We start from the raw sequence: 12941 nt of genomic DNA, 5'->3' as shown, positions 1-12941 counted from the left end.
ACAGATTGTTATGCTTTCCGTACAGTATACTGGTAAATTCCAAGGTATATCATACATATAATTATTCAGTTGTCAGTGGTATTTTACATTATTCACCATATATATAAACATGGGAAGTAGCATATTACATTCTGGGTATATGTAACTTTACACGTTTTAACCCTGCATAACTCATAACATTTAACCATTCTATTCTACATTCTATTTTCTAACTTGACATCTCAGCTTTATAGGGGGGCACTGACAGTTGTGCAGTAGCAATTTCACTATTAAGTTGTACTTCTTTGTGATTATACAACATATACTTATTAAGGAGTTCTTTACTATTACTCATAACACGCATTCTTATTTCAATAACAAGTTACTGCTTGAGACGGTTCATTGGCATCGGTATTCTTATTTATACTCCTGTGGTGGCCGAATATAGACACTTCTATATTTTAACCTGGACCCTCTCCACTTCACATGATGTTACAAGTGCATCTAATAGTTTGTCCCAGTCCGCAGCCAAAGGATGGCTTCTCATTCCTCTACTATCCTCTCTTCTGAGGGCTATACTTTCTGCCCTTCCACAGTCTATCACTTCAATACTCCATTGCGCCACCGAGGGGGCCGTTGTGGCCTTCCAACGCTTGGTTAGTAGGCGTTTTGCCAATATAAGTGCTAAGTTTATCAGTCGTGGGAGTGCTTTCCCTTTTCTTGAGTATGGGAATAGCCCTAGCACACAAGCTTCAATTGTCTGGCATACAGTACTTCCCGTTGTTTTCTCTAATATAGTTCTCACCCCATTCCAATATTGGGCAATAGCTGGACAGCTCCAAAGCATGTGTATTAGTTCTGCCTCTTCAACCCCGCATATGGGATATCTTGATGGTGCTTCAAGGTATAGTAAATGTAACTTGTGCGGTGTGAGGTATGCTCTATGTAGTATAGCATACTGTATAAATTAGAATCTTGTGTTGCGGGAGATTTGACTAAGGTACTTTAATATTGCCGCCCAATCTTCATCGGACAGCTCTTTGCCAATGTCTTTTTCCCACTTAGTTTTTAGTGCCGTCAGGGGTTGTAATAAGTGAGTTCTGAGTCCTCGGTAGAGCCATTTTATTAAGTGTTTTCCATGCCCTGTGGTGTATATAGTACTTACAAGATCATGCGTAGGAGGTTCCATACAGTCTGGGGCCCAGTGTTTCTTTACTTAATTTATAATATTGGCATGGAGAAGGAAGAGCGACGATGACAGGTTATGTTTGTGTGTGAAGTCAATGTGTGCAAGCAGGTGTTGGTCTTTAAACAGTAAACCAACTGTGTCAACGACATCGTGTGTCCATCTTTGTATTTGGCGATGGGTCAGTGTCCATTAACTGGCAATCCCAGCAGCGGTATATTAGGGGAGTAAGGGGTTGTATTAGCTGTGTATTTGATTGACAGTTTCCAGTACTGCAAGGCCACTCGTAATAGAAGTGGCATTTTCTCCGGAGTATGGGAACCAGCAGACAACAAGGAGTGTATGCTGCCTTTATCCAGCATTATTTGGGTGTACTCTATTTCCTGCAAGTTTCGTCTGGCCAGCCAATATGCCGGCCATTGCAGCTGGCTCGCCACACAATACGCCTTGAAGTCTGGTGCACCCATGCCTCCCTGACCCACCGGCATCTGCAGCTTGGCTAGGCCTATAAGGCACCTTCCCCTTCCCCAAACAAGCTTGAGCAACATAGAGTGAAGCGTCTTAAAGTAAGTCTCTGGCACTTTCACCGGTAGGTTCATAAAGTAATATAGAATGCGGGGTAGCATCACCATTTTGGCCAGAGCCAGTCTACCTGCAATTGATATTGGTAATGTTGTCCAAAACTGAATCTGTGGCCTAAGTGAAGTCATCGCTCTTTGTAAGTTACCTTCTAAGAGATCTATTGGGGTACGATAAATTTGTATAGCAAGGTACCAAAATGTGTCTGCGGCCATTTGTAGTTGTTTATCACCAAATGTCACTGCATTTCTCATATTTGGTCCATAAAAGGAGAATGCTGTAGATTTATCAAAGTTTATGGCCAGCCCGGATAATGGTGCAAACACTTGAAATATCTGCGCTACAGTGTCCAGGTTCTGTCCTTAATATAATGTCGTGAACATATAGGGGGTCATTACAACCCTGGCGGACGGTGTTAAAGCTGCGGTAATACCACAAACAGGCCGGCGGGAAAAAAAGGGCATTATGACTGTGGCGGAAACCGCCAACATAGACAGCCACTTTAAAACTTCGACCGCCACGGCGGTACAGACAAGCAGCGTGGCGGTCACCGCCAACAGCCAGGCGGAGGACAATCTCCCGCCCACACGATTACAACCCACCAATCCGCCACCTTTTCTGGGGTGGATTCGCCGTGGATAAAAACACGGCGGAATCAGCTTTTGCAATGGGAAAACGCTCACCTTAACACACTCCACGAGGATGGAGGCCACCATGGAGCCGGAACTCCAAATACTCCCTGCGCTTGTCTTCCTGCTCCCCTACGGACACCAGCAACGGTGAGTACTGCACCTACAACATAGGGGAGCGGGGAGGCAAAAGTCAGGGACACACACACGCAACACCCCCACCCCCAACCCGACCCTCGCACACTACAACACACACACCAATGCATATCCAAACATCACAGTAACAACCCCCAACCCCCCGGAAGAATGCAAAGACAAAACCAAATTAGTTGAACCATTGTAATGTATCCAAATACAGTAAGCTCATATATACAGAAATATATACACATTCCAAATATATACATCATGTTTAGTAGTGCAGGTATGCACAATTCAATGTCCGTGGACCACTGGGCTCACAAAGCATGGGCGAGGCCCACACTAGATATCTGTCCACAAACGGAGAGAACACTGCAGGGGCATCAGATAGAAATACAACAGGCACCTCAGGGGGAAGGGAAGGGGGGGCACCTCAGCCGGATTACAGCACCACGCCAGATCCACAACGGGGCTCCATGCCCATTGATGTATCCTGGGGAGTGCAAAGCCACAGTCTCTCAAGTCTCTACAGTGGGTGGCTTGCCCACTGTACCATCCTGGGGAGTGCAAAGCCACAGTCTCTCAAGTCTCTACAGTGGGTGGCTTGCCCACGGCACCATCCTGGGGAGTGCAAAGCCACAATCTCTCAAGTCTCTACAGTGGGTGGCTTGCCCACTGTACCCTCCTGGGGAGTGCAAAGCAGCAGTCTCTCAAGTCTCTACAGTGGGTGGCTTGCCCACTGTTCAATCTTGGGGAGTGCAAAGCCACAGTCTCTCAAGTCTCTACAGTGGGTGGGTTGCCCACAGTACCATCTTGGGGAGTGCAAAGCCACAGTCTCTCAAGTCTCTTCAGTGGGTGGGTTGCCCACTGTACCATCCTGGGGAGTGCAAAGCCACAGTCTCTCAAGTCTCTACAGTGGGTGGGTTGCCCACTGTACCATCCTGGGGAGTGCAAAGCCACAGTCTCTCAAGTCTCTACAGTGGGTGGGTTGCCCACTGTACCATCCAGGGGAGTGCAAAGCCATAGTCTCTCAAGTCTCTACAGTGGGTGGCTCGCCCACTGTTCAATCCTGGGGAGTGCAAAGCCACAGTCTCTCAAGTGGATAACAGTCTCCACTGGTTCTGGAGGGGGACTGGTGCCCAGAGTGCTTCATCCTGTGAAGGACAGAGGTAGTGGATGCAGTTCTCCACTGGTTCTGGAGGGGGACTGGTGCCCAGAGTGCTTCATCCTGTGAAGGACAGAGGTAGTGGATGGATATCTCCACTGGTTCTGGAGGGGGACTGGTGCCCAGAGTGCTTCATCCTGTGAAGGACAGAGGTAGTGGATGCAGTTCTCCACTGGTTCTGGAGGGGGACTGGTGCCCAGAGTGCATCACGCTCCCTGTGACGGTCCCAGTTCCGTCACTGTCCCAGCTGCACATGGGCTAACAATGCTTCAGTTGGCGGTCTTTGCCCTGTTCAGCGGTGCTTGACTTTGCAGTTTCTGACCTGTTCAGCGGTGCTTTGCCATGGTGGTCTTTGCCCTGTTCAGTGGTGCTTTGCCATGGCGGTCTTTGCCCTGTTCAGCGGTGCTTTGCCATGGTGGTCTTTGCCCTGTTCAGCGGTGCTTGACTTTACAGTTTCTGACCTGTTCAGTGGTGCTTTGCCATGGCGGTCTTTTCCCTGTTCAAAGGTGCTTTGCCATGGCGGTCTTTGCCCTGTTCAGCGGTGCTTGCCCTGTTCAGCGGGGCTTGACTTTGCTGTCTCTGACCTATGCAGCAGTGTGTGGCATGACGGTCCCTCAGTGCCCAGAGGGGCTGTGGCTGCCGAGGCCCTCCAGGGCACTGACGCTGGCGGTGGTCTCCGAACCAGTGACGATAGTGCTGCCCTCCAGGGCACTGACTCTGGCGGTGGTCTCCGGACCAGTGACGACAGTGCTGGCGGTGGCGTCCTGGCCAGCGGGGAGGATGGCGGCCTTCTCCGCCGTGCTGCTCTTACCAGACTTTGGAGACGTCTTCTGCCCCTTCACCACCTTGGGAGGAGTCACAGCTGACTCAGCACCCCCCCGGGACCCTTTTGAGCGGCTTTGCCGGCAGGAGTCTTTACCCTCTCCCGTCGGGAACTGTCCAATTTCTGGTGCTTTACAGGGGGTGGACTGGCAGTGCCTTGGCTCCGTGTCACACTGGCTGCCCTGGTGGCCGGTGCACTCCACAAACCTCTAACACGCACCACTGGTACCGGACTTTTTTTGGCTGAGGTGCTAGTACGGGACCTATGAATTGGAGGGGTGGGGGTGGTGGGACAGGGGTAAAGGTTGCTCAGGAAAAGTTTCTGACGAACACTGGGATGGGTAGCTGGAGGGGGTCTGGGAGTGGAGGAAGAGGAGGTGGTTGTAGGAGGTGTAACCTTAGATGCTTTGGGTGCAGGTGCAGGTTCTGGAGGCTGTTGTGAGGTGGATGGATGTTGGGTGTGTGGGTGCCCGCGTTTGTGTACTTTGGGAGGGGGCGTCACAGACACACTGGGAGAGGACACAGGGGACGTGTAAATGGTAGTGGGGGTGGTGAGTGCAGGTGAGCGGGGTGTGGTGCTGGGTGTTCTGGTGCGAGTCCTAGTGGCTGTAGATGTAGTGCATGCAGGTGAGAGTGTAGACGACACTGGGAGGGATGAGGGAGACGACGAGGAGGGGGACACAGTGGAGGCAGTGGATGTTGCAGTGTCTGTATGTGGGTGATGCTTGTGTGAGTGCCTGTGGGATATGTGGTGCCTATGTTTGCCAGAGCCACTTTTGTGTGTTGAGGTGTGTGCATGCTTGTCTGATGGTGTGCTTGGGATAGGCTAGGGTACAGGGGATTGGGTCTGGGTGGAGGAAGTTGGAGGGAGGAGGCTAGACACAGGGACAATGGCTGCCATCAGTGCTGAGGCCAGAGATTGCAGGGTTCGATGATGGGCAGCCTGACCAGAATGAATGCCGTCCAGGAATGCATTAGTGTGTTGCAACTCCCTTTCTACACCCTGGATGGCATTCACAATGGTAGACTGCCCAACAGTGAGTGACCTGAGGAGGTCAATGGCCTCCTCACTGACTGCAGCAGGGGTGACAGGGGCAGGGGCTGAGGTGCCTGGGGCGAAGGTGATGCCCACCCTCTTGGATGAGCGGGCACGGAGCGAAGGCTGAGGGGCTGCTGGGAGGGCGGTGCTGGTAGGGGGGGTGGCGGCTCTACCTGTAGAAGTGGGGGGCACAGATGGTGCCGCCACCACAAGGGAGCTCCCCTCGGAGGACGAGTCCGTGTTGCTGTTTGCTGATCCGGTGACTGACGTGAAGCTCCCCTCGCCCTCCGTCCCACTGGTGTATTCTGAGTCCGTGGTGTGGCCCTCCATGGCCATGTGGGATGCAGCTCCCTCATGCTCAGGTGCCACTGTACCTCCGCCTGATGATGCTGATGCACAAAAGAACAGGAAGAGCACAAAAAGGGGTGGGGAAACAGAAGAAAGACAGGTTGAGTGCATGGATTACCGCTACCGTTGGCGGACAATACAGACACAGCAGCCCCCTGCACTACGCCGTGCTCTTGGCCTCTACAGATGCAGTTCCTGGGATCTGGCCTACATGGCTATGAGTGTCATCTGTCCACATAGTTGACACAGGGGCATGTATACCTGTACTTGGCACTCTACAGAGGTGGGGTGGAGTGGCACATGGCCTGCACTCTGGAGGGGCCTAGCCTATGGAACTCGCCCTGGCCTAGGGAAACCCACAGCCCTCCTCCCCCACCCAGACCCCTCCACTGCACGCAAAGTCATCAGAATGTGAGTGTACTCACCCCCTTGTGTCTGCTGTGATGCCCTCATGCGCCACCGCCAGGATCCGGAACATCAGGGGGGTCATGGTTCAACAGGCACCCCTCCCACGTTGGGAGGCCATCCCCAGCTGAGCCTCCGCCGTCTTCTTGCTCCAGCGGCGAATGTCCTCCCATCTTTTACGGCAGTGGGTGCTCCGTCTCTGGTGGACCCCCAGGGTCCAGATGTCCTTGGCGATGGCACGCCAAATATATTTTTTCTGGTGGGCGCTGACCTACATGACATGTACAGGGGAAGAGGAGAAGTCATTACCAACTGCACCGTCGAAGTGAGTGGCACACATCCCTACCCTTGCCAAGTGGCACATGCATTCACAGTCCTTCATGCTCGCAGAACTCTGCCCCCTTCCTACTGACATCCAGCCCTCTCCACCCATGCATAGCCCATGCAACGTGCTCCCTGTGTACTTACCTGTTGGTCTGGAGAACCGTAGAGTAGTGTGTACTGGGGGAGGACCCCGTCCACCAGCTTCTCCAACTCCTGTGCAGTGAAGGCAGGGGCCCTTTCCCCAGACGCACCAGCCATTGTCACTTCCAGACCGAGGTCACAGCAGCACTCGCAGTGTAGGTCCTCTCCTGTCAAAGATCAGGTATCGAGTGATTGATCAGATAGAAAATGGCGGTCACGTCTGCGGCGGTCACGTCCGCGGCAGTGCGTATCATCACCGCCGGCGCACTTCATCATTGGCTCCTGGGACCCATAGGGTCCAATGTTAACCAATGCAGCATTGCGCCGCGGTCTATGACCGCCTACGGCGACGGTGTACAACGCCAGCGCAGTTACCTCACATCCCATTGTCCCAGTTTAGAGGTCAGGCAGCCGCCATTTCAGGGGCCCACATGGCTTAATTTACAACTGCGTCACACATACCTAGGCCTACACTCAACACACATAAAGGAAGAATTTTGTATTTAGTGTTGTGTTCTGTGTAGCTGTGGGTACATACCTGAGAATTTGTTGACTCTGTGGTCGCTGTTGTCCTTCTTAGGCACCGTCAGCTGGGACATTTGAGGAGATGGCGGAATCCTCCGATGTACCGACCACTGGTGGACCTGTTAACAATGGAGGAGCAACATTTAATCATCACCTACTGGTTTGACCGTGCCACAATCCAGGAACTGTGTACCCAGTTGTAGCCAGACATGATGTCACCAATCCGCCATCCCACTGGAATCCCCCCTCAAGTGCAGGTGCTATCAGTGCTCCATTTCCTAGCAAGTGGGTCATTTCAAACAACAGTGGCCATGGCATCAGGGATGCCCCAGCCTATGTTTTCCAACGTGTTGTCCAGAGTGTTGTCTGTCCTGATGAAACACGTGAGGAGCTACATCGTTTTCCCTCAGGTGGAGGATTTGGCTACAGTTAAAGGTGACTTCTATGCCCTGGGACATATCCCTAACATCATAGGTGCCATTGATGGCACCCATGTAGCTCTGGTCCCCCCCGCAGGAGTGAACAGGTGTACAGGAACCGGAAGAGTTATCATTCGATGAATGTACTGATGGTATGTTTGTCAGACCAGTACATATCGCAGATAAATGCTATGTTCCCTGGCTCAGTGCATGACGCCTACATCATGCGGAATAGCAGCATCCCATATGTGATGGGTCAACTCCAGAGGCACCGTTTGTGGCTATTAGGGGACTCTAGTTACCCCAACCTGTCATGGGTACTGACCCCAGTGAGGAATCCCAGGACCAGGGCAGAGGAACGCTACCATGAGGCCCATGGGCGGACTAGGAGGGTGATCAAACGCACCTTTGGCCTCCTGAAGGCCAGGTTCAGGTGCCTCCATATGACAGGTGGATCCCTATTCTACTCACCAAGGAAGGTGTGCCAGATCATCATCGCCTGCTCTATGCTTCACAACTTGGCTTTGCGACGCCAGGTGCCTTTTCTGCAGGAGGATGGTCCAGATGACGGTGTTGTGGCAGCTGTGGAGCCTGTGGACAGTGATGAGGAGGAAGCAGATGAAGAAGACATTGACAACAGGGACTCTGTCATACAGCAATATTTCCAGTGACACACAGGTGAGAACACATTCCTGCCTACTACATATACTTTCACACTTCTACCTCTATCCTGTCTGTCAATTTGAAGTAGTATTTGCTAACTGACTGATACATTTCCATTACGGTTTCACAGGTGTGGTTACCAACGTGTGTCATCTGCTTGCATCCTTCATGGGCTTGTGATGTGTAACATAGGTATGTTGACATTACATTTTCGAACGGTTTTTGTCATTGTCATAGATATTAAAAATTTTCAAAATCACAGACTGACTCCAGATTGTTTTGTGGTTCAAGGGTGTTTATTGAAGTGCTAATTATTGGAGGGGTGGCAAAATGGTGATGGGTGATGGTGGAGGAATGTCCAAGGCAGAGTCCAGTCTATTAGTCTCACAGGTGCTTTGCCCATACGGGCATAGGAAGTGGAGCTGGGGCAGTTCCAATCTGGACAGGGTAACAAAGTGGGACAGTGGGAGGACAATCAGGGTGGTCTCATTTCCTGGCTGGGGTCTTGCTGTCTTGCTCTGTCCTGTTCCTGGATCTCAGGGACCGCTTGCGGGGTGGTTCACCATCTGCAGGGGGTGGGGTGCTGGTGTGGTGGTCCTGTGGCGGGGCGTCCTGTCCACTAGCGCCGGCGGAGGTGGTGGGCAGTTCATCGTCCAGGCTAGTGTCAGGGGCCCCTTGGAGTGCCACGGTGTCCCTCATGGTCTTTTGTATGTCCTTCAACACCCCTACGATGGTGCCCAGGGCGGAGCTGATGGTTCTGAGCTCCTCCCTGAACTCCAAATACTGTTCTTCCTGCATGCGCTGGGTCTCCTGAAACTTGGCCAGGACCGTAGCCATCGTCTCCTGGGAGTGGTGGTATGCTCCCATGATGGAGGAGAGGGCCTCATGGAGAGTGGGTTCCTTTAGCCTGTCCGCCCCCTGTTGCACAGCGGCCCTCCCAATTCCCCTGTGTTCCTGTGCCTCCGTCCCCTGAACCGTGTGCCCACTACCACTGCCTCCAGGTCCCTGTTGGTGTTGGGGTGGTGGGTTATCCTGGGTTCCCTGTAATGGTGGACACACAGCTGATTGACATGTCCTGGGTACGGAGGTATGGGCCCGCTGGGTGGGTGCTGTGTTGGTGTTACCAGAGGGTGGAAGGTCAGTGTTGGGCTGTGCCTGTTCAAGGGGAACCGACTGTCCGGAGGCCCACAATGGTCCGGGCTGGTCATCTGGATCCAGGTGGCCAGAGGTGCTGTTGTCACTGTGGGCCTCTTCTGTGGGTGGAGTGGAGATGTCTGGACCATCCTGTCTGGTGACGTTATGTAGTGGTCCTGCCGGGGTATAAAAGCATGACTATTGCATCTGTGTGTGTCATGGTGTGCAATGGGTGGGTGTGCGTGTACCCCAGTGCAAGCATTCCTGTGTGGGGGCTTGTGTGATGATGGTTGGGGGGGTGTTATGGGTATGTGCAGTGGGCATGCTTTAGTGATGGGTGTCCATGCTTTGTTGTGTCATGCAGGGCTTGGTGTAGGGATGGGTGGTTTGTGTTCTTAGTACATTGTTGAGGAGTTGGAGTGATAGGGGAGGGGGTGAGGGTGGGGGTGTGTGATAGCATGCAGGTAGGGTGGGGGATATGATAGTTAAGATTTGACTTACCAGTGTCCATTCCTCCACCGACTCCTCCGAGGCCCTCTGGATGCATGATGGTCAAGACCTGCTCCTCCCATGTTGTTAGTTGTTGGGGAGGAGGTGGGGGTCCGCTGAATCGCGAAGTTACCACTGAACGCACCTTCCCCCGTAGGTCGTTCCACCTCTTCCTGATGTCCTCCCGATTTCTTGGGTGTTGTCCCACTGCGTTGACCCTGTCCATGATTCGTCGCCATAGAACCATCTTCCTAGCTATAGAGGTGTGCTGCACCTGTGATCCAAACAGCTGTGGCTCTACACGGACGATTTCCTCCACCATAACCCTGAGCTCCTCCTCGGAACACCTGGGGTGTCTTTGGCGGGCCATGGGGTGGTGTAGGTGATGTGTGGGGTGGTGTATGTGTTGATGAGTGTGGTGATGCGTAGTGGTGTGGGGTGTTTTGTGCGTGGATGTTGTATGGGTGATGGTGTTGTGTGCCTCTATGTGGTGGGGTTGTCTATTGCTGTGCTCTCTGTCTGTAGCCTTTGTCTCTAATTTTTGGTCGTAGGGGTTTGTGGGTGATGTGGGTGTGTGTTTTATATTGTGATGGGTGTGTGGGAGTGGTGTTTGTATGTGTATCAGGTGTGTATATTTTGAATTGTCCAATGTGGCGGTGTTTTGGAGATGTGTTTGTATTTTGAACGCAGCAGTGTGTACCGCCAATGGAATACCACGGTTGAAAGACCGCCGCGTGGATTCGTGGGTTGTAATAGCATGGGCGTGTTTCTGTTGGCGTGACGGTGGAGGATTTGTTTTCGCCAGTTTATCACTGACCTTTGGTGTGGCGGACTTGTGTGGGTGTCTGAATTTCGGCGGATTCCGAACAGTGGGTCGTAATAGCTGTGGCGGTATTCCGCGGCCGCGGCGGTGTGTTGGCGGTCTTCTGCATGGCGGAAAGCAGCTTTTACCGCCGATGTTGTAATGACCCCCATAATGATACCGTGTGTTTTGTTCTAGCTGTATCTATTCCCCAACACTCGCAATCTCGTCTCAATCGATGCGCTAAGGGCTATATCGCCAGGACAAACAGTAGAGGGGATAATGGGCATCCTTGCCTGGTGACCCTGTGTACATGGTAGGCATCTGAGATGTTCTGTCCCATGCGTGCCCTTGCCGTTGGTGTAGCATATAGCAGTCGAACCCGGCATATGTAATCGCGAGGGACACCAAATTTCTCCAACACCTTAAACATATAGTCCCAATTTAAGGAGTCGAACGCTTGATGAAGGTCTAACAAGAGACATCCCGCATGTGGATACCGTCCCTCGACAGAGTCCATCACATGATATAATCGGGGAATGTTCAGGGAGGTGTTCCGAGACGGAACAAATCCGCATTGATCCGTGTGTATTAGACTGTCGATAAAACTGAATAGTCTTTGCGCTAATATTTTTGTTAGTATTTTATATTCTGTATTCAGTAAAGACAGGGGTCTATAGGACGAGATGTCTGTTGCGGCTTTTCCCGGTTTTAATAGTGAGGTTACTATTGCCTGTTTAGTAGTATTTGGGAGAGATCCCTTTTGTAACGAGGCATAGTATAGCTTTTCCAATTGTGGGCCAAGCTGTGCGCAATAGAGGGAATAGAATTTGGACGGGAGTCCTTCAGATCCCAGTGTTTTATTACGCGCCATGTTTTTAATAGTCTCCCATATCTCCCCCGGTGTTATCTGCGCACCTAATTGTAGTCGGGCCTCTTCATTGAGTGTCGGTAGTGTAATGTCAGCTAGAAAGGTCTTATCCGTTACTGGTGGGGCAGAATATAACGTTGTGTAATAGTCACGGAATGCTGCATTCATCTCCAATTGTATAGTTATATTAACTTGTTGTGGTGTAGTAATATGAAGAATGGGAGTGAGGATGACTCTTCTTTTATAAGGCGTGTCAGTAGTGTCCCTGTGTTTTCCCCTTCGCTTTGAGCGTGTTCCCTATATTTTGCATAGTCTATTTTTCATAGTCTTTCAATGAGTTCTGTATGCTCACCCCTAGCTTCTTGTAATTGCTGAGCTTTAGAGGGGTGTAATATTGTCTCTTTTTCTAGTGAGCTCAGCCGATCCTCTATGTGCTTTAGCTCTCTTGCCAATACCTTTCGCACACCTGATGCTGCTCCCATCACTGCACCCCTTATCACTACTTTAAACGCCTCCCATTCCATCAATGGGGAGGACGCCGAGCCTGTGTTGTCAGCGAAGAAGTTTGTGATCACCTGGGCCATTTCTCCCCTCAAAATAACGTCTTCTAGTATTGATGGTTGTAGATGCCATGTAGGGATCGGTGTAGACAGTTGGCCCCACAACAAGGTCAACTCTAAAGGGTTATGGTCTGATAATGTTTTCCCTAAGTATGTAACCTGTGTCATCTGTGTTTGCAGTGATGTAGTACATACAACGCAGTCTAGTCTCATGTGTACCTTGTGTGGGTGTGAGTAAAAGGAGTACTCTCTCATACCTACATTTCTAGCCCACCATATGTCTGTTAGTGACCAGCCTTGTAACCAGTTGCGCAGTGCGTCTGCCTGTCTCTGTGCATTAGTGCCTGGTAATGAGGGGGTGGTGCGGTCCAGCGTAATATCCAGTACCACGTTAAAGTCTCCACCACTCCACTCCACCCAGTATCCATGGGATATGTGCCCATTGTGATAGTACCCTTGACAGGCGCTCCAGGAAAACATCTTGGGCAGTATTTGGAGCATATATACTACCCAGTATTATGGGTTTCCTATCCAAATTGCCTCTGATCAGTGTGTACCTACCCTCATCGTCTATCTTAGTCTCCATTACCTCAAAGGGTACTCCAGCTCGTATCTACATCACTGATGTGTGAAGGAGTTGTCCCCGCCATTTCTTGCAGAGTTTTGTTGCTTCATGGGTAGTGAGATGAGTTTCCTGCAAATATGCGATATGCGTTTTTCGGC

This window comes from Pleurodeles waltl, chromosome 10 (genome assembly GCF_031143425.1).
Source record: "Pleurodeles waltl isolate 20211129_DDA chromosome 10, aPleWal1.hap1.20221129, whole genome shotgun sequence".
NCBI lineage: Eukaryota > Metazoa > Chordata > Amphibia > Caudata > Salamandridae > Pleurodeles > Pleurodeles waltl.
The sequence above is the reverse complement of the archived record's forward strand: the minus strand, read 5'-3'. Positions refer to the sequence as shown.